This window comes from Panthera uncia (genome assembly GCF_023721935.1).
Source record: "Panthera uncia isolate 11264 chromosome B2 unlocalized genomic scaffold, Puncia_PCG_1.0 HiC_scaffold_25, whole genome shotgun sequence".
Taxonomy (NCBI): domain Eukaryota; kingdom Metazoa; phylum Chordata; class Mammalia; order Carnivora; family Felidae; genus Panthera; species Panthera uncia.
Window position 1 is genome coordinate 20,281,334 of NW_026057581.1, and position 21,529 is coordinate 20,302,862.

Genomic DNA, 21,529 nt, shown 5'->3' on the forward strand with positions numbered 1-21,529 from the left:
CTACCATAAAAAGTCTGCCTCCCTTACTCATCTCCACTCCCGTCCCCCAACCCCCAAACCCTTCTTGATCTTCTACCTCAGTCGTGGTGAAAACAGAGCAGATGGTTTTCCTCTCTATCCTGCCTTCTACGGGAGTGGGGAAATTAAAAATAAGTGATGCATTTCAGAAAGCACATCGTATGCCTCCCTCTGTGTTTCATATGGTACACCTTTTACCTCTGATTTATGGGGAGGCCCCCCGGGGCATGGAACTCACAATCTGACCCCAGCGTTCTGAAGAGGGCCACAGCTATTTCTTCTCAAAAATCACTTTCTAAGTCTGAGAAAGAGAACTCATTTACCCTGCCCCCCCATAAAGAACCCATCCAATTTCTTAATTATATTTGGATATAAAAAAATGTTACTCAACTTTGCCTGTTCAGTAGGTCAGATGTACACAAACAACTCTGAGGCAGGGAAACTTTTGACTTATAGCAGGCTTGCCTTTCAACCAAGAGATGATGGTTACCAACCTTGGCTTCTGTTAGATTTCAACTATTTTATCTCACTGTACAACTTCAAGATCCTTAAACATACTTAAGGCAGAAAACCTTACGTAAATCATATTGCTTTCTATTTTCTTACATTTGGTCACCCTTCCAAAGATACGCTAAACCTAATACAATTATTTTCTAAAAGGTATGATAAACTGGGCTGAAAAAACTGAGATGGGGAGGTGGAATCCTATCAAAACCTAATCTAATCTCAGGAAAGGGGGAAGAAAACTATTGTCCTGTTATCAGGAGGGACTATATTGCATACTTTCTATTGATACTATATTGCATTTCTATCTTTTGAATGCAAATCTGGTTAATAAAGATGACAGTAAGACATCACTTTCTGGATTAGCTAGATTTTCCAAAACAAACTAACCTGTTATGAATAAATGCAGTAAGGTGGTGTTACACACATATATCCTCAATCCTCAGGAAGGCAAGGTTTAACCTGAACACACGGGTATCAGACAAGAAGTCCGCCCAGACAAGCTGCCATCTGACACCAGAGTTGGTCAGAGAGCATGAACTTCAATTAAAAGACACTTATAAAAGAAAGAGAGATTATTTAAATATGATAACAGAAACAAAACAAACTTAACAGCCTACCTTGCTAGGTCAGAGGACAGGGATGATTCAAAAATTAATTAAATCTAGTAAATAATGTAAAACAGGGAAGGACTCCCTTTCAAAAATGCTTTGGTTAATTTTAGCATCCTTCTGTTTAGCTGCTTAGCAACCCTTATCCTATGACCTTTTAAGCACCACCTACTTTTCAGAAGGATAATGAATAGAAACATCAAAAGGATTCACTTCTGACTGTTTCTAGAGAGCACATTTAACCAATTTTTGTAGGAGTTAAATTTATATTAGTTATATCATACAAAACCCTAAAAGGGTAGGATTTTTTTTTAACTTCGTTCACCAGGAATCTTCCTCTGCTGAAGGTAATAAATGATATTAACAACTGAGCTTAAAGACGGCAAAGATTTCCAAACTGACCTGAGAAAGTGGATCAACACAGCAGTTAAAAATTGAAGAGTAAAAAATGCGAGCCACATAATGGCAACTAGCTATTGCCTGACAATACAGCAGAAAACCAATAAACAACTTGATCAGATGCACACTGACAAGGTAGATTTATTTTCCTTCTTCAACATTCTATACCTGTGCTGGATGCAAATAAGATCTCAGGAGTCGGCCTGGAGATATCTAAAATAAAAGACCCTTCAATCAAAAGGTCACTTGTTGGATGATGTAAATAGTTAGGAATGGATACACCACCTGTGCCAGCTGAGTCAGACCCATCTTCCCCATCACATAACAAACACTTGTCTGCCATCAGGGCTTAGGCTCTGAATTTCTGATGAGAAATTAAGGAGTATCTAGGAAAACGTAGAGACTGATATGCCATGTAACAGTAAGCATCAGCAGCAGTTTTTTAAGAGTTATCACATAACCAGCAAACCCTTTAAAAACAAAACATACAAAAATGCAACCTGTTTAGCAGTATTTTTAAGAATGATAAAACAGTGCAAGTTCATTAACAGCCTAAAATGGAGCACAAGCTAAACAAATAACTAAATCAAAGGGCTCTCCCTTTCTTTTGTAAAAGTGGGGGTGGGTGGGAGGGAAGGTGTTTTTTCACACATTTAAAACTCGATAAAAGACATTCAAATGTTTAATTCATCAGTGTAACCAAAGCTCAAAACACATCAAAGCTGGATCCATCAGCAGGTACCCAGAGAGCTCCTTCCAAAATGCAAAGGTAAAACACAAACAAACAACAACAACAACAACAACAACAACAAACCAGACATTAGTGGCTCACCGGTGCATAAATTATTTGAACACTAATTTCGGACCCATTTCTTCAAAAGTTCTGTGTAACAACTGGAGGGAGCACAGAACTAAATGTTTAAGAAAAGAAAAAAAAGTTTAAGTCAGGGCTCCAGCCTCCAACTTAGACTTCCGGGTTGCACTATGTCTTAGAACCATACCTGCCTACTCGAAAAAGCACCAGGTCTAGAGGATGCTTCTAAGGGCTATGGGTGGAGGGGGGAAATAAACAACCAAAACCCAAGAAAAAGCATTCTTTGCTTTGCAGTTCCCTTTTCTCCACCTTCCACTTCAACTAAACTTATTTCAGAACACACTCATGCGCATGCACAGACCACTTCGTGTCTAAAAGAAAAAAAGCTCTCAAAAATATGGGATGCACATTAGCAACTCAGCCTTTTGCAGAAATCATCTCAAGTCTCCTCTTAGAGACCGAAATACCTCGCTATTTCCAGCATCCCTATCCAACAGACAAACTTTATTTCCACTGGCGTTTACAAGGCTAAGCTTAAATCTAAACTCTGAAACAAGCACGAGGGTTACTTTTTCTGATGAAAACCCTCAGACAGGGTTTTCAGCACACCAAAAAAAGTTATACTTTTTATTCACCCTTCTATCTCTCTCCACCACCACCACCATCCCCCCAAAAAGAAGAAAAAAACTCCAAAGTGCCCCGAATGTGTGCTGCTGCTGGCTCTGAAGCCGTGTAGAATTTCGTAATGGAATGTGAACTGCTCGTCCGGATCTGGGCTCACGTTCTATCTTCTAACCAGTAAGGAGCGAGGGAGGGCAAATCTGCTGAGCAAGGAGAAATACTTTCCTCCTCTTTTATAACCCATCACGGATGCATCGCGGACGCTGGACGCGAGCTGCACGCGGCGCCTGTCAACCCGCCCACCCGCTGGCCGGTCCCCGCGACCCCGGGGTCCTCGTGCCCCCTGCGCCCCTCCCCTGCCCGGGGCCGCCCCCGCCCTCTCTCCCCCCCCTCCCCCCCGCCTTGCCCGCCCGAAAAGGAAAGTGGCCCAGCTGAGAAGTGGGCTCGGCCGCCGCGTCCCGCACTCACGAGTCTGCTCCGGCCCCGTGAGCGGCCGGGGAGCGAGTCACCACATCCTCGACGCGACCCTCGGCCCCTTCCAGAAAACACGCCGCTTCCCAGGGAGGGGGCCGGCGACGGGAAGGACCTCCCCTGCTCCTTAGCAACCATTAAGGTCGCAGTTTCCTAAGAGACCGCGAGTGGGGAGGGGGCGCGGGGGGCCGGGCTCGGGGCCGGGGGGGGGGGGGGGGGGGGGGGCTGCACTGGGTCCCCTGCCCCTCGACGCCGGCCCTCCTCCCCCACCCCCGCCCCGGCTCGGCGCTGCGGGCCGGGATGGGAGGAGGACGGGAAGCCCCAGAACTCGGGAAAAATTGGTCCAGCGGGCGGCGGACAAAAGTTTCCGAGCGCGCTCCACAGCTGGGCGGCGAAGCGGGCCCGGCGGCCGGCCCCGCCTCGGATGCTCCCGGCCTCCTTCCTGTGCTCGTGACGGCGCCGGGTGCCGAGGTTCTCCCCCCCCCCCCCACCGCGATGCAGGCTCCGCTCCACACCGATGGCTCCCACGAAAACACGTACACCGCCAACGGAAGGGGCCAGGGAACAATACTCGCGGACACGGCTCCAGCCCCCTCCTCCCCCCGGTCACCCGGGGACGGTGGTCGGCGTGACCCCCAGCCAGGAGCGGGGGACGGGGGAGGGCGCAGGGTTGCCCGCGGCCCCCTCCCGGCCGGCGCCGTCCGCCAGGGAGGATCAAAGTCCGCGGAGCTGGGCGCGGCGGATGCTCCCACCGCGCAGCCCCGAGCGGGCACCCCCGAGCGAGCACCCCAGGCGGGCACCCCCGGATACCTTGCGGCGGCGGGCGGGCGCCGTCATCTCCGCGCTTCTCGGCCCGAGAGGGACTCGAAAGTATGTAGGAGAAAAGTTTCCCCTCCCACATGGGGGGGAGGATGTCGGGGGAGAGAGGGCGGAAGATGGAGAGCAGCGCTGGGAAGATGTTTCTGGCCGGCGGTGCGCGCACCATCCGAGTCCCCGCGGTGCTGGTTAAAAATAAATTCCGCGGCGGGCGCGGCGGCGCGGGTCGGGCCGGATTCCTGCGCTCGGACGGCTAATATGGATGCGCATCAGGTCCTGGCGGCGGGGCGCTGCGGCGGCCGCGGCGGCTCGCGCTGGGAGCTGGTTGGCAGAGCCGGCAACTCGGGAAGGGGAAAAGGAGCGGAGGAAGGGGAGGAGGAGGAGGAGGAGGGGGAAGAGGGGAGGAGGAGGAGGAGGAGGAGGAGCGGCCCGGCGCGCAGCCCGAGGGGAGAGGGCTGCCCAGCTCATCCCCGGCCGGCCCCAACGCCCCGAGCGCACGTAGCGCGGCGTGGGGCGCTCGGGTCCTCGGCTCCGGGGAACGCCGAGTTGAAAAAGTACAACGCGCTCTGCACACTTCACCCTCCCCATCCCCAAAAGTTCTTTAAAAGGTCGCTCCCGCTCAGCCCTAGACATCTCGCTGCCACCCGAGTACCGGGAGCCTGAACCCCGGGCGCGTACTTACGGCCGGGCAGGGCGCTTGGCTCCCAGGCATGATGCAGTGGGGACCGGTGGGCTTCGGGGAGAGAACGAGGAGAGATGCAAACTTGTTCCGGAAAAGGAATCAAAATGGCGTTTCTGGATGTGCAAAGTTCATCAACTCCGCAGTCACTTCCCCTCCTCCTCTTCTCCCACAGGGAGGGAGGTGGGCGAGGAGCTGGCGACCCCGGCGCCCCAGCCGTCGTCCCGGCCCCCGCCTCGGCCCCCCGCCCAGCTTCTTCGCCCGCACGCTCGGAGACTCGCTCTCCCCCTCTCACCCTGATAAGTAGACACATCACGTGTTGCTCCTGCGAGTCTCCTGGGGACGTGTTACTGAGCGGCGGCGGCGGCGGCGGCTCCAGCTGGGGGGTGGGGGGGATCCGCGGTACCCGCGGGTCCCCACCGCCGCCCCCACCCCGATTTTAGCGGGGTGACCGCAGTTTCCATCCCGGGATGGATGGAGGTGGAGTCCCCCACCCCACCCCCACCGCAGCCCCAGGTTTGCCCCACGCCCTCCGCCGGCGCCCCGGGCCAGGGGAGGGCTGGGCCGCCCCAGGGGAAGGGTCTGGGCCGCCGCAGCTGAGCGCGATCCCGATCGGCCCTGCGCTCGCCGGACGGCCACCTTCGAGGACCACCGCGCCCCCTCCCCGGCAGCCCCTCACTTGCTGGCAACTCCCCGCCCCCGGCTTTCCATCACTTCACTCCATGGTTTGTTTCACTATTTTAACGGAGGAGACGGATAGGCAGCGATGCCCGGGAGGCGCGAGAGGGGCGCCCCGGGGGCCGACAGGGGGTAGCATGGGGGTCGGGTTCCCCCGCCCGGCGCCGCCCCGCTCGGTCACGGAGGCAAACGGGAGGGTGAGCCCCACCCGCGCCGTTCCCTCTCCACGCGGTCCTCGCTCTGCATCCAGGTGGGGCGAGTAGATGATGGGGCAAGAGATTAAGGAACCAGCGATTCACCCCGCCCCCAACTTCGGGCTGTTTCCCCGAGCCCGGTCCTTGTAGCGCTGGGGCTGCCGCCCGGGAGCGTATTCTCCGTCCAACAAATTCAACTCTGACCGGCTTTTGTCACCTTCCCTTCCCCACACTCTACAATTGAGGCTTAAGCGGGGGTTACCTCGCCCCCAAGGGGCTGAGGATGGCACAGGCTCCTACCGCCGCTGTGTCCCCACCCCGCGACGGCACGGGCTGATGCTGTGTCATCCACGTCGCCCTCCGAGGCACCAGGGAAGCCACACGCAATATCTCTTTCTTTCAGAGGGCTCCTGTTTCAACTCTGAAAAGTAGGGGCCCTCTTCGGAGCTGCTTGCTCTCCATCCCCAAGGCGGCGGCTGCCACCACGCTTCAGCGTGGCTGTGGCGGCCCAACTTATCACCGAGCCCCAGAGAAACCAGGCCTGGGCTGTGCTTCCTCCAACAAGCAGCTGACATGTTTCCCACTGTTAATACTTTTCCAACCGGGGTTCTGAGAGGAGCCTTCTCTCGCCCTTAGGAAACCTCTTTAGACAGGGGTGATTGTGGTTTTGGAAAATAAATGCCCCCCTGCCCCCAGTTTCTGAGAACAAACGTGCCTCCTAAATAGTTGTAGAGAATACTACTGTAGAATTGGGCGTTTGAGACCAGTTAGGCAAGACGATGTTATAGGTACACAAAGCTGCCTACTCTGTACTTACTATGACCTTTGACCCTGGCTCTACCACACCAGCTCCTCTGAGGACACTTGCATGCCATACAAAGTTGTAAGCCCCATCATGGGCCTTTAATTTGTGGCCTTCAATGGAATTCAGGTTTTCGGGGCTGCAGATGGAAAGAAGTGTCTATCTAGGGATGGATTAAGGATTCTGGCCAAGATAGAATTCTACAGAACCAAGCAAAAGCAGTTGGACCATTAGCCTGGAGATAAGTAGGCTGAACCACTGCCCAAGAGGGAACTGATTCAGCTGCTTGCTTCTCTGACGTCCGGAATCACCAACATTAAGTTTTCAGAACCTGTTAGGTTTCCCAGGGTCTGCTGTTTACTGAGGAAAACTCTACTCCGAGAAACTTCAGCACTTGCATTTTCCTATGCACCACCCCCCACCCCCTGACTCCACATCCCCAAGTGTGTTTATCAAGTGCTTTTGTGAAGACAGGCATGCCTGAGGAGGAAGTGAGCAGGTCTCTAAGCAGGAGTAACAGTTCACATGGTCACCATAGAATTGTGTCTGGAGCTTCCGAGTTGTAGTGTGTTCCACTAAGAAGGCAAAGGAAGGGCCAGGTAGGGAATGCTAGTTTATTTACTTGCCTTGCCTCAAGATTCCAGTCTCCCCAGCAAGTGGTAGGTATTGCATAGGAACATCAAAATTGGAATTTTGCTTGTAATTGAGCTCATTCTGTAAAATACACTCAAACCTGCAAAGCTACATGAATTTTTATGACAAATCACTACCTTTATAATGTCATCTAGATAATTCTGGCAACTAAAAAGAAAACAGTTTAAAAATAACATAAAAATTAAATTTTAGGGGCGCCTGGCTGGCTTTTCAGTAGGGAATGAAACTCTTTTTTTTGTTAATTTTTTTTTTACATTTATTTATTTTTGAGAGACAGAGAGAGGCAGAGCACAAGTGGGAGAGGGGCAGAGAGAGGAAACACAGAATCCAAAGCAGACTCCAGGCTCTGAGCTGTCAACAAAGAGCCCGACTCAGCTTGGACTCTGAGCCAGAGGCTTAACCAACTGAGCCAACCAGATGCCCCAGGGCATGCGACTCTTGATTCAAGCCCCACGTTGGGCCTGGAGCCTACTTAAAAAAATAAATAAATAAATAAAAATTGAATTCTAATGATACTGGGTTCTGTGTTCATCTTTTCTAGCTAATTAATAAATTTGGAGTCAAATGACTTGTTCAAAGTTCTGTTTGTTCATATTCATATAAATATCATTTATCCAACAAATATTTATTGAACATCTAATAGGAAAAAAGAGTCATGCTATCAAAACCACAATGAGAAAGATGCCTCTCCACACCCACTTAGGATGGCTAGACTCAAAAAGATAAATACTAACAAGTGTTGACAAGGATGTGGAGAAATTGAAACTCTCCTACATTGCTGGTGAGAATGTAAAATGGTGCAGCCACTTTAAAAACAGCTTGGCAGTTCGTCAAAATCCTAAACATAGCGTTACCATATGACCCAGCCATTCCACTTCTAGGTACATACACAACAAATGAAAACATATCCACACAAGAACTGGTACACAAATGTTCACAGTAGCATTATTCATAATAACTAAAAAAATGGAAACCCAAATAACCACCAATTGATGAATTAATAAAATGTGATATATCCATACATGGAATATTAGTCAGAAGGAATGAAATAGTGATACATGCTACAATGTGATCAACACTGAAAACATACTAAATAAGCCAGACCCAAAAAGGCAAATATTGTATGATTCTGTTTATATGAAATATTCAGAATAGGCCAATATATAGAAACAGAAAGTAGACTAATAGTTGTGGAGGGTTGAGAGTTTGGGGGGATTTGGGGATTGACTACTACCGTGCATGGGGTTTCTTTCCGGGGTGATGAAAATGTTCTAAAATTGATAGTGGTGATGGTTGCACAACTGAATATACGAAAAAGCCACTGAATTGTACACTTCATTTTTTCTAAGTTTATTTTATTATGTTTTTATTTTATTTCTGAGAGAGAGAGAGAGGGAGAGAGAGAGCAAGTGGGGAAGGGGCAGAGAGATAGGGAGACACAGAATCTGAAGCAGGCTCCAGGCTCTGAGCTGTGGGCACAGAGCCTGATGAGGGCTTGAACTTACAAACCGTAGGATCATGACCTGAGCTGAAGTCGGATGCTTTAACCTACTGAGCCACCTAGACACCCCAAGTTTAAAGAGAGAGAAAGTACAGAAGGGGCAGAGAGAGGGAAAGAGAGAATCCCATGCAGGCTCCACACTGTCAGTTCAGAGCCTGATGCAGGGCTCAAATTCACCCACTGCGAGATCATGACCTGAGCCAAAGTCGGACCCTTACCCAACTGAGCCACCCAGGTGCCCCTGAATTGTACATTTTAAGTGGGTGATTTGTACAGTAAGTAAGTTATATCTTGATCAAGCTGATATGCTTATACATCAAGAAATTGTGCTAGATTCTCTAGCAGAGAAGTGATGCAAAAATGGATAATTCATATCCATTGCCTTAAAATAATTTATAGTCTAATCTCTGCATCCATATGAAGTAAGCATGAAATGCAAACCAACATATTAAAAACCATTAAGTTGGTGCGAGATTCAGGGGCTCAGAGAAAAGAGATCTCTTCTAGTAAGAACAATCAGGGAAGGGCAGCTGGGTGGCTCAGTGGGTTAGGTGCAACTCTTGATTTCAGCTTGGGTCATGATCTCATGGTCACGGGATCAAGCCCTACAACAGGCTCTCTGCTAGGCCTAGAGCCTGCTTAAGATTCTCTCTCTCCCTCTTCTTCTGCCCCTTCCCTACTCACATTCTCACACACTGTCTCTCTCAAATAAGTGAATAAATAAACAAACAAACAAAAAACAATCAGGGAAAGCTTCATGGAAGAGAAAGCCAATGGAGTTGAGCCATGGAGAACAGCTAGAAATTTTGCAGATGGAGATTGGGATTAGAATCAGCAGATGCAAAGGCATGATTGTAGCAAGTCATGGGTCCTGTTCACAGATCCGGATGGCATCTAGTATGGCTGGATTATGACATATACAGGGATATGCAGGTGACATGACCAAAAAGGTAAACAAGCTGAGGCTCTACCACAAGGAATTTTGAATACTATCCATGGAAAACCTCAGGTATGAGGGCCTGAACTAGGGTAGGGGTAGAGAAGGAATGGAGAACAGAAGATCAAGAACCACTTCAGAGGAAAGCCAGAAAAGCAACTGGTGGACCAGGGATGGGGGTGTAAAGGAAGCAAGGGCCCTGATGATTCCTGGGTCTTAGGTGACTGAAGGAAGGACTGACAAAAAGAGAAAGTCAGGGGTAGAAGCCCATTCGAGGTGGAAAGTGACAGAGCAGGGGATACTGAACTTGAGGTGGGGATAAATGGGAACCATAGTTTTCTGTGCTATGCAAAGGAAGAGAATCAAGAAGGAGGAGGAGGTGGACATTGGAGAAGGCTGCATGGATGAGGTGACATTCACGGAAGCTCACGAGATATGTAAGGTGTCCCCTAGGCAGAGAGGAGGGGGCAGGGCACTCCAGACACAGGGAGCAGCAAGTAGTAAGCACAAGGGCACAGAGGCGGAAAACAAGGTCAGTTTCCAGAACTGCAAATACCTCACTCTGTGGCTGGGGCAGAGGGAGGAGGGGAGGTGGCAAGAGATGGAGCTGGAGAAATAGCCAGTGGGCCGGACCGCTAAGAGCTCTGGGCACCTTGCAGCTGACTTGGACTTTATCCAATGGTGAGGCCCTGAAAGGCTTAAGGAGGAAGGCAGACAGAGCCTCCCTCCTAGGACTGTGGAGAAGGGTCTGGAAGACTTGAGACAGGAAGGCTAGTTAGGGATTAACAGAAGAGTCTGCCTAAGAAATACTGAGGACCCAGGGAGCCCTGGCTGTAGAGGTAGGGAAGAATGGACTAATTGGAAATACAGTTAGCATGTAGATTCCCCAGAACTTGACCAATTTGATATGAGAGAAGGGAAAAGAATCCCTCTGGAGCTGTGACCAAAAGGTGTGGAACCGAAAGATAGGAAATCACGGCAGCCATGGTGGAGTGATGACAGCAAAAACAGTGGGACAGGTGGAGGGACTAGACCAGGTATGAGATGTTACAGAAATGAAACTCACTGGGCTGGGGCCCAACTGGTTGTGGCATGAGAAGAAGGGAGAATTAAAGAAGACTTCTTCCCTGAGCTCAAGTTTGGTACCTGGGTGGGTCCTGGGTCCACTGACCAGCGACGTGACTGGTGGCGAGAGGGGGTGGTCTGTGGAAGATGAGAGGAAGCTGGAACCAGGGAGCAGGCCCGAAGACACATCTTAGGGGCAGAGCGAATGGGCAGCAAAAGCTAGAGGCTGAAGCCAAGGGAGAATGCCCGCAGTTAGGTGGGTGATGAGGAAGTGACAAGTGGGCTCTCTCTCTCTTTCTTCCTCTAAAGAAGCAAAAGAGCCAAGGAAGTAAGGGCTGTCAAGGGAAAAGATGGTCAACAGTGTTAAAATACAGAGAAATCAAGGCAAAGGGCCCAAAAAGGAATGAAGTCGGTAAGTTGATTTGAGAGCGCAAGGCAGGGCCAGCACACAGGGGCTTCCAGAACCACTGGAAGAGGAGGGGAAAGCCATGCTCTGTTGAGAAGTTAGGTGATGAAGGGAAGGGAGAGAAAGGATCAGAGCAGCTAGTATTTACCAAACCCCTACTATGTGCCAGGCACTGTTCTGAGGGCCTCATGTGTATTATCTTGCTTACCCTCTCCACCCTTCAATCTGGGAGGTGCCCTTATCATCCCTGTTCTGTAACTGACAAAACCGAAGCAGAGTCCCAGTGTCACAAGGCCGAGATGCACACCACACTATCTGACCCCGGAACCCACTCTTTTATTGTTGTTGTCCACCAATTCAGAATTGAGTGGTCTGCTAACAAAAAATGCCTACTTGATTGGACTAATCTCAATAAAATGCTCTTGATTTGCAGAAAACCATTGTCTGTGCAGTTGTTTTTACAAGGATTTAATTAGCAAGATAAGTCAATGTACAACTTTAATTTTTTTTTTTTTACCATTTATTTTTGAGAGACAGAGAGAGAGATGAGTGGCAGAGGGGCAAAGAGAGGGAAACACAGAATCCAAAGCAGGCTCCAGGCTCTGAACTGTCAGCATAGAGCCCAACGTGGGGCTTGAACCCATGGACCACGAGATCATGACCTGAGCCCAAGTTGGATGCTTAACCAACTGAGCCACCCAGGCACCCCAATGCACAGCTTTAAGATGGCTAGTTTGGTTTATAACCATCCACTCTTCACAAAAGCCTCAAGCACAAACTCTTTCTGTTCTCTAAGTACTATGCTCTGTATGTACAGACAACATTCTAAAGCTATAGCCTGATATTTTGTATACCCAGGACAGCGAGGCTGAAGATGATGTAGCAGAATCTACACTCTTAATGTCTATACCACTGGTTCTCAGCTGCAGTGATTCTGACCCCACCCCCACCCCTACCGGGGGATGTTCAGCAATGTCTGGAGACACTTTTCATTGTCACAGGTTGGGGGAAAAGTACCACTAATATCTATGGGTAGAGGCCAAGGATACTTCTTAACATCCTACAAGGCACAGGACAGCACTCACAGCAAAGAATTACGTGGCCCCATATGGCAATACTGTCAAGGTTGAGAACCCTTGCTTGATGGTGCCTTGAAGATTATCTCGAGGAATATCAGTGTCCAGGAAAGAGGTTTTAGAATGGGTAAACCACCCAGACCATTTATGTCACCAGGAAAGGAATGTGGATCCACAGAGGGAGAGAATACAGATATATGAAATAGAAAACAGCTTCTGAAGGAAGGGGTGTGTGTGTGTGTGTGTGTGTGTGTGTGTGTGTGTGTGTGTGTCCATGGCAGAGAGATAGGCCTTGCAGGAAAAGAGGGATACTTCCTATTCTATGACAAGAGGAAAAAGAAAAAGAATACTAGGAGCATACTGAGAGATATTGCTGGGAAACAGGCAAGTTGTGGGGCTTCACACCTGATGGTTTTGAATACAGAAAAGGGGCAGAGCCAGACAGCAAGCCGAGCAGCATGGGGCTGAGGCTTGAAGAGAGAAGACATTGAGGAGTTGGTGGTAGAAAAATTCCGCTGTTTTAGCTTCAATGCCATGGAGCCACAGAGGAGAGAAAACATATGGTAGGGATTATGGACAGTTGGAAACTGAAATGACTAAAATCCATCACAAGGGAGATGACACTGAGGGGGCAGGGTCTGAGAATCAGGAGTGGTCGTGGCCATGGAGGTGAGGGGGCAAAGCAGGGGAGAGAGCGAGGAGGGTGCAAAGGACTGAGGGGGGCTGAGACTAGGGAAGTGGACAAAGGCTCAGGAGAAAGAGGAAAAAAGGGACAGAGCAGAAATTCCAACCACGGGGTTGAAGGACATGGAGAAAGCTATGAAGAAGGGCCAGGACATGAGTCCTTGACAAGGAGGGTCTTGTCACTGAAAATGAAGGAGGGGACAGGCTCGAGAGGAAAATCATGGAGTTGGTTCCTCAGGATATCTTGAGGGAAGTGTGTCTGAGAGATGAGTACGTGACCCGCACAAATGAGAAGAGGGGGCCATAAGCAGATGGCACCAAAGTCAGAGGAGGTCTTGCGGGCTAAATTGGGTCTCCCCCAAACTTACATGTCAAAATCCTAGTCCCCAGGACCTCAGAATGTGACTGTATTTGGAGATATGGCCTTTACTGAGATAATTAAGGTTAAATAAGGTCATAGGGAAGGGCCCTGGTCCAATAGGACTGGTGTCCTTGTGAAAAGAGATTAGGACACAGATACACACGGAGGGAAGACCATGTGAGGACACAGGGACAAGGCGTCATCTACAAGCCAAGGAGGAGGCCTCGGGAGGAATCAGTCCTGACGGCACCTTGATTCCAACTTCCAGTCTCCAGACCTGTGAGATAGACATTTCTGTCGTATATGCCCCCAGCGCATGGCACTTTGTTATGGCAGCCTGAGCCGACTGATACAGGAGGGAAGGATGTGAAAAGATGGTGAGCGTGGCACGGAAGGGACAGTAGAAAGTGTGTTCCTAGACTCCACGGCCTCCTTTGTGAGTTGGAGAACTAGTCTCCTGGAGGAAAGGCTTTTAAAGGAAGTGATGTCCCTAAAAACAAACCAAGTTTCCATCCAGGTGCAGAGGGAGGGGAAGCACCATGGAGGAGTCTGTCTTAGAACAAGGGGGTCTGCGTCTTCAGTGGATTGCACACCTCTTGTAAGTGGGGACTTGCCCTGCTAACAATTTCTCTGCCCCAGTGCTAGTACAGGGACTGGAATATTGCAGGTTCTTAAGGAATCTCTCTCTCTCTCTCTCTTTTTTTTTTTTTTTTTTTTTTTTTTTGCAAAGTGTGCAGAGGTGGAGGGATGGGAATGACCTGGGAACACAGGGAACCTGGGGGCACAGGGAAGCTTCTTTGCCCAGGAAGGGGTTGGCCCAAGAGTGACACGTACAGCAGAAAGCTGACAGGCAGGTGGAGAGATGTCCTTTAGAGTTTCCAAATCCCGTTAGTAATGCAGCCGAATAAAGTCTCCCTCTCAGACAAGGAGCACAGTCATAGGGATGGGCTACTGAGAACACCTTCATACAACTTCTGTTATCCCAAATACATTAGCTACTCAGATAACTAGAGGGATGCATTATTTCTGGTGGCTGACAGTTTTGCCTTTATATGTGAACCATTTGGAGTAAAATTTAAAAAAAATTTTTAATGTTTACTTATTTTTGAGATAGAGAGAGACAGAGCATGAGCAAGGGAGGGGCAGAGAGAGAGAGGCAGACACAGAATCTGAAGCAGGCTGCAGGCTCCAGGCTCAGCTGTCAGTACAGAGCCCGACGTGGGGCTCAAACTCACGACCACGAGATCATGGCCTGAGCCGAAGTCAGATGCTCAACCAACTGAGCCACCCAGGCGTCCCATGGAGTAGAATTTTTTTCTAAAATGTACTATGCACTGCTTGCTTTTTCTCCCTCTGCTAAAAAAGTCAGAAAGTTAACATAGGAACAAAAGGGCATTATTGTAAACTTCAAATATTATATTGGATTGTCATACAAACATAACTTCTTATAAGAAAGATTTATACTAGGCCCAGAATGATCCCATCCTCAAGAAACTCTTCATCCTTGAAGGTATGTAATAGCTATTTCCTAGCATACCTTTAGACTCCACAGTAAATTCCAATTTGAGTTTTTGCCTGCTCTTTCTTATTTTTCCTCCCTCCTTATCTGGCTATCCCTAGTCCCTTCTTTCTGAATTCAGTGTGCCTGCCAATAGCAACCTCCTCTTCCGTTTCTAATTGATCAATTCCAATCCACAGTGTTAAGAAACTGGATAACCAACACTGCTAGAAATGTGTCGAAAGTCAGCCTGAAGCCCAGCACCTCTTTTGCTGCCCAGAAGCCAGCAGTTGCTTATTTCCTGATTCTCAGTTGGGTTTTAGATTGATAAGTTGTTAGCGTACTTCTCAACTATAAAAGTCGTTTGAAAGATATAGGCATGTTAGGCCATATTAAGCCAGCTTTCCCTCCATGATAAAAGTTCATCGTTGACTAGAATTTCATGTAGCTTCAGGGGACACAAAAAGAACCAGTGGTCCGTCCCTTTCCACCTTCAGGCAAGATGGCTGGTATTAGAAAAGTCGCTCTAGGGGCGCCTGGGTGGCTCAGTCGGTTAAGCATCCGACTTCGGCTCAGGTCATGATCTCACGGTCCGTGAGTTCGAGCCCCGCGTCGGGCTCTGTGCTGACAGCTCAGAGCCTGGAGCCTGTTTCAGATTCTGTGTCTCCCTCTCTCTGACCCTCCCCCGTTCATGCTCTGTCTCTCTCTGTCTCAAAAATAAATAAACGTTAAAAAAAATTAAAAAAAAAAAGTCGCTCTACTCTCATTGGATGAAGAGTCTTTCTTTGTTTTTAAGACATGTACTTATAATTCAATATTTGTTTCTTTGTGGGAGAGAACTCTTCATTCATGAGTATAAATAGGGAAAATAAATACTTCTTCAATACGCAGTATGTATATGTAACTTTGTGTCTTCAGTTGCGAATGCACGAACCAGAGTACTACTTCTGCAGTTTCCGGTAAGCAGACCCCCAAATGGGACTTGTAAGTAGAGACCATTGACAGTGCTTTAGTATTCCCAATGGCTCTGTCTACCCTGCCTGGCCACTGGCCATCTTGCCCACAAAATAGGCCCCAGGTCAAAGGAACAGACCAGAGTTTTCAGCTGTTTTAACTGTAATGCTAAGGAAATTGCAGAAAATCACGTGACTGGATAGCCATAAAAAAAACCCTGACCATTTGTAAACTGGCAACAACAATGTGTATACACACATTTCTGTCCTAATAGACAGAAAACTCTCTTTCCCTCAGAAAGAAAGACAGTCCTATCGAGGGCTTCTGTGTCATTTCACAGTGAATGGGGAACTGGGATGATCTGACCCCCTGCCTCTGACTTCTGTAAGGCAACGGACTTAGCAATTTTGGGCACTTGAACGTGCACACCTTAGGTAAATAATGGAGTACGTGTTTGGGGCACCTGGATGGCTCAGTTGGTTGAGCGTCCAACTTCTGCTCAGGTCACAATCTCACGGTTTGTGAATCCGAGCCCCACATTGGGCTCTGCGCTGACAGCTCAGAGCCTGGAGCCTGCTTTGGGTTCTGTATCCCCCTCTTTTTCTGCCCCTCCCCCACATGTACATGAATGTGTTCTCTCTCTCTCAAAAATAAGCATTAAAAAAATAATAATGGTGTACATGCTCAAAAAATCAGTACTTTAAAGTATGCAGGCTGATTTATGTTACTTCTCCACATGACTAAAGAAACTTGACATTCACTTATTCATTCAACCAGCAATGGGTAGGCACTGATGATGTTCCAGGCTCTATATATAACAGTAAACAAAGCACACAAGATCTCTGTCCTAGCAAGTCCTATAGACTAAAGATGTGTTATGTTTTTTTCTTTTTTTAAAGTTTCTTTATGAGAGAGACAGAAACAGTGTGAGTGGGGAAGGGGCAGAGAGGGAGGGAGACAGAGAATCCCAAGCAGGCTCCATGCTGTCACCACGGAGCCTGATGGGGGGCTCGAACCCATGTACCTGAGATCATGACCCAAACCAAAACCGAGTCAGATGCTTAATTGACTGAGCCACCCAGGCACCCCAAGATGTATTATATTTTAATAAAATATCATGAAAACTTTAACAGGTATACTACAAGTTGCTTCTCTGGTGGGATTTTTCACAATAAAGGCAACAAATGCCTCTGTTGTGGGCTGAATTGCGTCCCCCGCGCCCCCCCCCCCCCACTCAAACTACAAATTCGTATGTTGAAGTTTTAACCCCTGGTACCTCAGAATGTGACTGGGGAATAATTAAGGTAACATGATTCCACGTTACCTTACAGAGGTAATTAAGGTAAGATGACGAGGTCATTTAGATATAGCCCTAACTATGGCTGGTGTCCCTATGAGAACAGAAGATTAAGACAGAAACGCATACACACAGAAGACCACATGAACACACGGGGAGAAGATGGACATCTGTAAGCCAAGGAGAGAGGCCTCAGAAGAAACTAACGCTGTCCACACCCTGACCTTGAACTTTTAGCCTCCAGAACTGGGAGAAATAAAGGTCTGTCGTCTAAGCCATCCAGTCTGTGGTACTTTGTTATGGCAGCTCTAGAAGACTCATATAGCCTCCAAAACCTAAACCGTAACTGCCCAAGTATAGAGAATATCTGTAAGCTAAAACAACTTCATCAGAACTGTAAGCTAGGATGTCGGGATATAAGCACCTACACACAGACAAATGGAATGAGAAGACCTTAAAGGAGTAAGACGGTATTAGATGATATTATGGTAAGACAAGTTTGTGATAACCCTAGAACTAAAGCCAGTTGGAAACAATCTGTTTAAGAATCTAAAGTTAACTACTAAAACTCTCCTATGCCCATGGAACAAATAGTTCACACCTTTTTAAATGATCCTATAGAAGAATACTTAGTATTTATTTATTTACGTGTGCTGTATTTACTTAGTAGGCTCCAGGACCACCATGGAGCCCAATATGGGGTCTGAACTCATGACCCTGAGATCAGGACCTGAACCAAGATTAAGAGGTGGATGCTTAACCGACAAAGCCACCTAGGCACCCCCAGTTTTTTAATACTTAATTTCATTTTAAAAGTTCGTGTTTTTTTTTTTTTGAAGTGAAAAAAAAACTGGCTACAAATAGGTAGCCCAATTTTTGTTAACAACAACACAAATTCATACTCACATATCAATTTGAAAAGACAGAAGGTATGGACACTAAAAAATTAAACTGCTTATTTCTAGGTAGAAGGATAGCTTTTCTTTTGCCATTCTACTGATCTCTGTTTTCTTTTCTCTACAATAAACATGGAATAATTTTGTTATAAAGAAAAAAAAATAATAGTATCATTATATCTATTACATGAAATGAAGATCTTTGATGTCATAGATACTTCTATCAAACTCAAAGATTTGAAGCAATTATTGACAGAATGTCCTAGGCAACGTAAATAGTTCAAATTTTATTTTTGTTATTATTTTTTTAATGTTTATTTATTTCTGAGACAGAGAGACAGAGAGTGAGCAGGGGAGGGGTAGAGACAGGGGGAGACACAGAATCCGAAGCAGGCTCCAGGCTCCAAGCTGTCAGCACAGAGCCCAATGAGGGGCTCGAACTCACAAACTGCAAGATCATGACCTGAGCCGAAGTCGGTCGCTCAACCGACTGAGCCACCCAGGCGCCCCAAATAGTTCAAATTTTAAAATGCAAAGCTCTCTCCATATCAAATTCATTCCTCTTCCTCACAATTTATCTGTGTAGTATAACTCCACCAGTTCCTCATATTTCCTATGGATTTCAGCCATAACATCATATATCAGATCATGTTTTGTTCCTAAATTGAAATCCAAGTTTCAGGCTTCAGCCCAAAGAAGAGTTTTTCTTTCTCCTCAAGTTTCTCAGAAATTGGATTTTGTAAGGCAAAACAAGGACTGCAAATACCCTTGGAAGTGGCAGATTACAAAGGAAAGAGCAAGCACTGGGACGTGAGACAGCCCTGAGTCCCATCCTGGCTCTATTCCCTACCGGCTGTCACTACTACAGGTGTGTCTAACTCTGACAAACTTCAGTTCCTTCAGCTATTAAACAGATGTAATAACCATCTGGGTACTGTCATGAGGATTAAAAGAGATAACATGCATAAAACATTTAAAAAAGGCATCTGGCCCATGGTAGGTGTCCTGTAAAATACAGCTCTTAATACATCCATAAAAATTTGAGGCTGACTATTAACATTTTGCAAACACATACATCTTAATGCAATAACATTATCAAGGTTACATCAAATTCCTTATGTAATCTTTAAAAAGATAACAGAATAGTGCCACACCAGGGTCATTATTTCTTAACCGTTACATGATAATCATTCATTTATGTGTATGTATATATAGCTGGATTTATGTATATGTGCATGTGCATATAAGATGCTTATAAAGCAAAGTTGCACAGGGGTGCCTGGGTGGCACAGTTGGTTAGGCGTCCAACTTCGGCTCAGAGGTCATGATCTCACTGTGGGTTCAAGCCCTGCATTGGGCTCTGTGCTGACAGCTCGGAGTCTGGAGCCTGCTTTGGATTCTGTGTCTCCCTCTCTCTCTCCCTGCCCTTCCCCTGCTCATGGTATGTCTCTGTCTCTGTCTCTGTCTCTGTCTCTCTCTCTCTCTCTCTCAAAAATAAACATTAACAATTAAAAAAAAGTTGCTCATAATCATTTTTAATGTTATTTAAATTACATCATGGTGACAACACACAAGATAAAGCAGTTATAACTGAAATGCGGAGTTGGAAATTTTCTGCAGTCATTAGAAAAATGGCTTATTTTATACAAAGAGAAGGACTTGAGTGATAGGACTCTATGATTGGTCAAACTGTTCCTGTTATTTCGGATGAATTTGGGTTAAGTGCTGATTTTCACATAATTACTTCAACAGAGAACCAGAGGCACATGGACAGTACCAAATATGTCCAACCCAAACAGCCAGTAGGTGGTAGAGCCAGATTTGGAATCCACATCCTCCGTCTGTGGCTCAAGTTCTTTCTATTGCAGTGTATAGAATGACAGGAAACTTTATATCTATAGTGGGCTATACGTCTGTAGTTACAAACAGAAACACACTTCCAATAAAAAAAATAGGAGGGAGGGGCTCAGTTGGATAAGCGTCTGACTTCAGCTCATGTCATAATCTCACGGTTCGTAGGCTCAAGCCCTGCATCGGGCTCTGTGTTGACAGCTCAGTGCCTGGAGCCTGCTTCAGGTTCTGTGTCTCCCTCTTTCTCTGCCCCTTCCCTGCTCACACTCTGTCTGTTTGTCTCTCTCAAAAATAAATAAACATTAAAAAAAATTTAAATAAAAAAAAAATAGGAGGGAGAGGGGATGAATGCATCCAGATACTAAACGTGCAATACAACTCAGATCCACACAAAGTACATATGCTATATACTATGCTTTAGTGCCAATGCAGTGAGAGATGACCAATGGAATCAAACAGAAAACCTAGAAGTATTTGGTCTACGATAAAGATGGTTCAGATCACTAGTGGAGAAAGATACATTAGTCAGCATAGTTGAACAACCTGAAAGGGGAAAAAATTCACATCAAATACCAACTTCACACTACATCAAAAGGTAAAAGGTATTTCAAATGGATTAAAGAATTAAATGTAAAATATAAAATCCTAAAAGAACCAGAAGAAAAGTAGGTAACTACTTATCTGATCTTTGAGGATTATACACGGGCTTTTTAGGGAGAGGGAATAAACCATAAAGGAAAAGATGTACGTTTTCAATCACGTAACGATTTAAATTTAAATACATTAAAAAAAAACCCACTCTAGGCTAAAATGAAAGACAAATTACAAGCTAGGAGAAAAGCATATTTACAGGCAGAGTTGGTTAAGAGCCTCAATATAATTGGGGCACCTGGGTGGCTCAGTCGGTTGAGCGTCCGACTTCGGCTTAGGTCACGATCTCACGGTCTGTGAGTTCGAGCCCGGCGTCGGGCTCTGTGCTGACAGCTCAGAGCGGGAGCCTGCTGCAGATTCTGTCTCCCTCTCTCACTTCCCCTCCCCTGCTCATGCTCTGTCTCTCTCTGTCAAAAATAAATAAACATTAAAAAAAAAAAAAAAAAAAGAGCCTCAGTATAATAAAAGCTACACTTTATTGAGCCTTTATTAGGTGGAAGACATGTAAGCTCTCTGGACACAATATCTCCCCATAATCTTACAAGGGGGATACAGTTAGTTCCACTTTTAAAATAAGGAAATGGAGACACGGAGTGGCTAAGAAGTAACCTGTTCAAGGTCTCACAGCTAATAAGTAGCAGATCAGAGATGTGGATAGATGTAGATAGAATTGAGTTCACGCTTTTCCTCTCAATCACTGTGGACTCTTACAAGTCAATATTGAAAGAACACCTCCATTGCAAAATGGGCAAAGGATATGGAAAAGCAATCCAGAAAGGAAAACGTATAAATACTTAAGTAACATATTTTTCATCTTCAACATCAGTAGTAATAATAAAAGAAATGCAAATTAAAACATGTGGTAAGATTCTTTTCTCTATCAGATAGGCAAAAAAAAAAATATTTTAAAATGTCAACATCTAATTTTGGCAAAGCTGAGGAGAAAACATATATGTTGTTGTGGGAATGATATTATTTTAAATCACCTTAAAAAGAAATTTGAAAATTTAAGTATTTTCCTCTTAAAAATGGCTCTTTTAGCCAGCCATTCCACTTCTTAAAAAAAAAATTCTAGAAATTTTGCTAAAGAG

The 21,529-nt window shown here is 46.5% G+C and overlaps 1 protein-coding gene across 6 annotated transcripts in view; it reads right to left on the minus strand.

The window, feature by feature from the left end:
• RREB1 (ras responsive element binding protein 1) overlaps positions 1-21,529 on the minus strand; it is a 179,822-nt gene that overhangs the window by 125,482 nt on the left and 32,811 nt on the right. For 3 of the 6 annotated variants that reach the window (XM_049654874.1, XM_049654875.1, XM_049654869.1), the window contains exon 1: positions 4,937-5,560. The exons of 1 other annotated variant lie outside the window; for it this stretch is intronic. The gene's annotated coding sequence lies outside the window, so the exon portion shown is untranslated. Of the gene's footprint in view, positions 1-3,435; positions 3,520-4,248; positions 4,341-4,936; positions 5,561-21,529 lie in introns of those variants that run through there. 2 more of the 6 variants (XM_049654870.1, XM_049654871.1) reach the window with 2 other exon arrangements.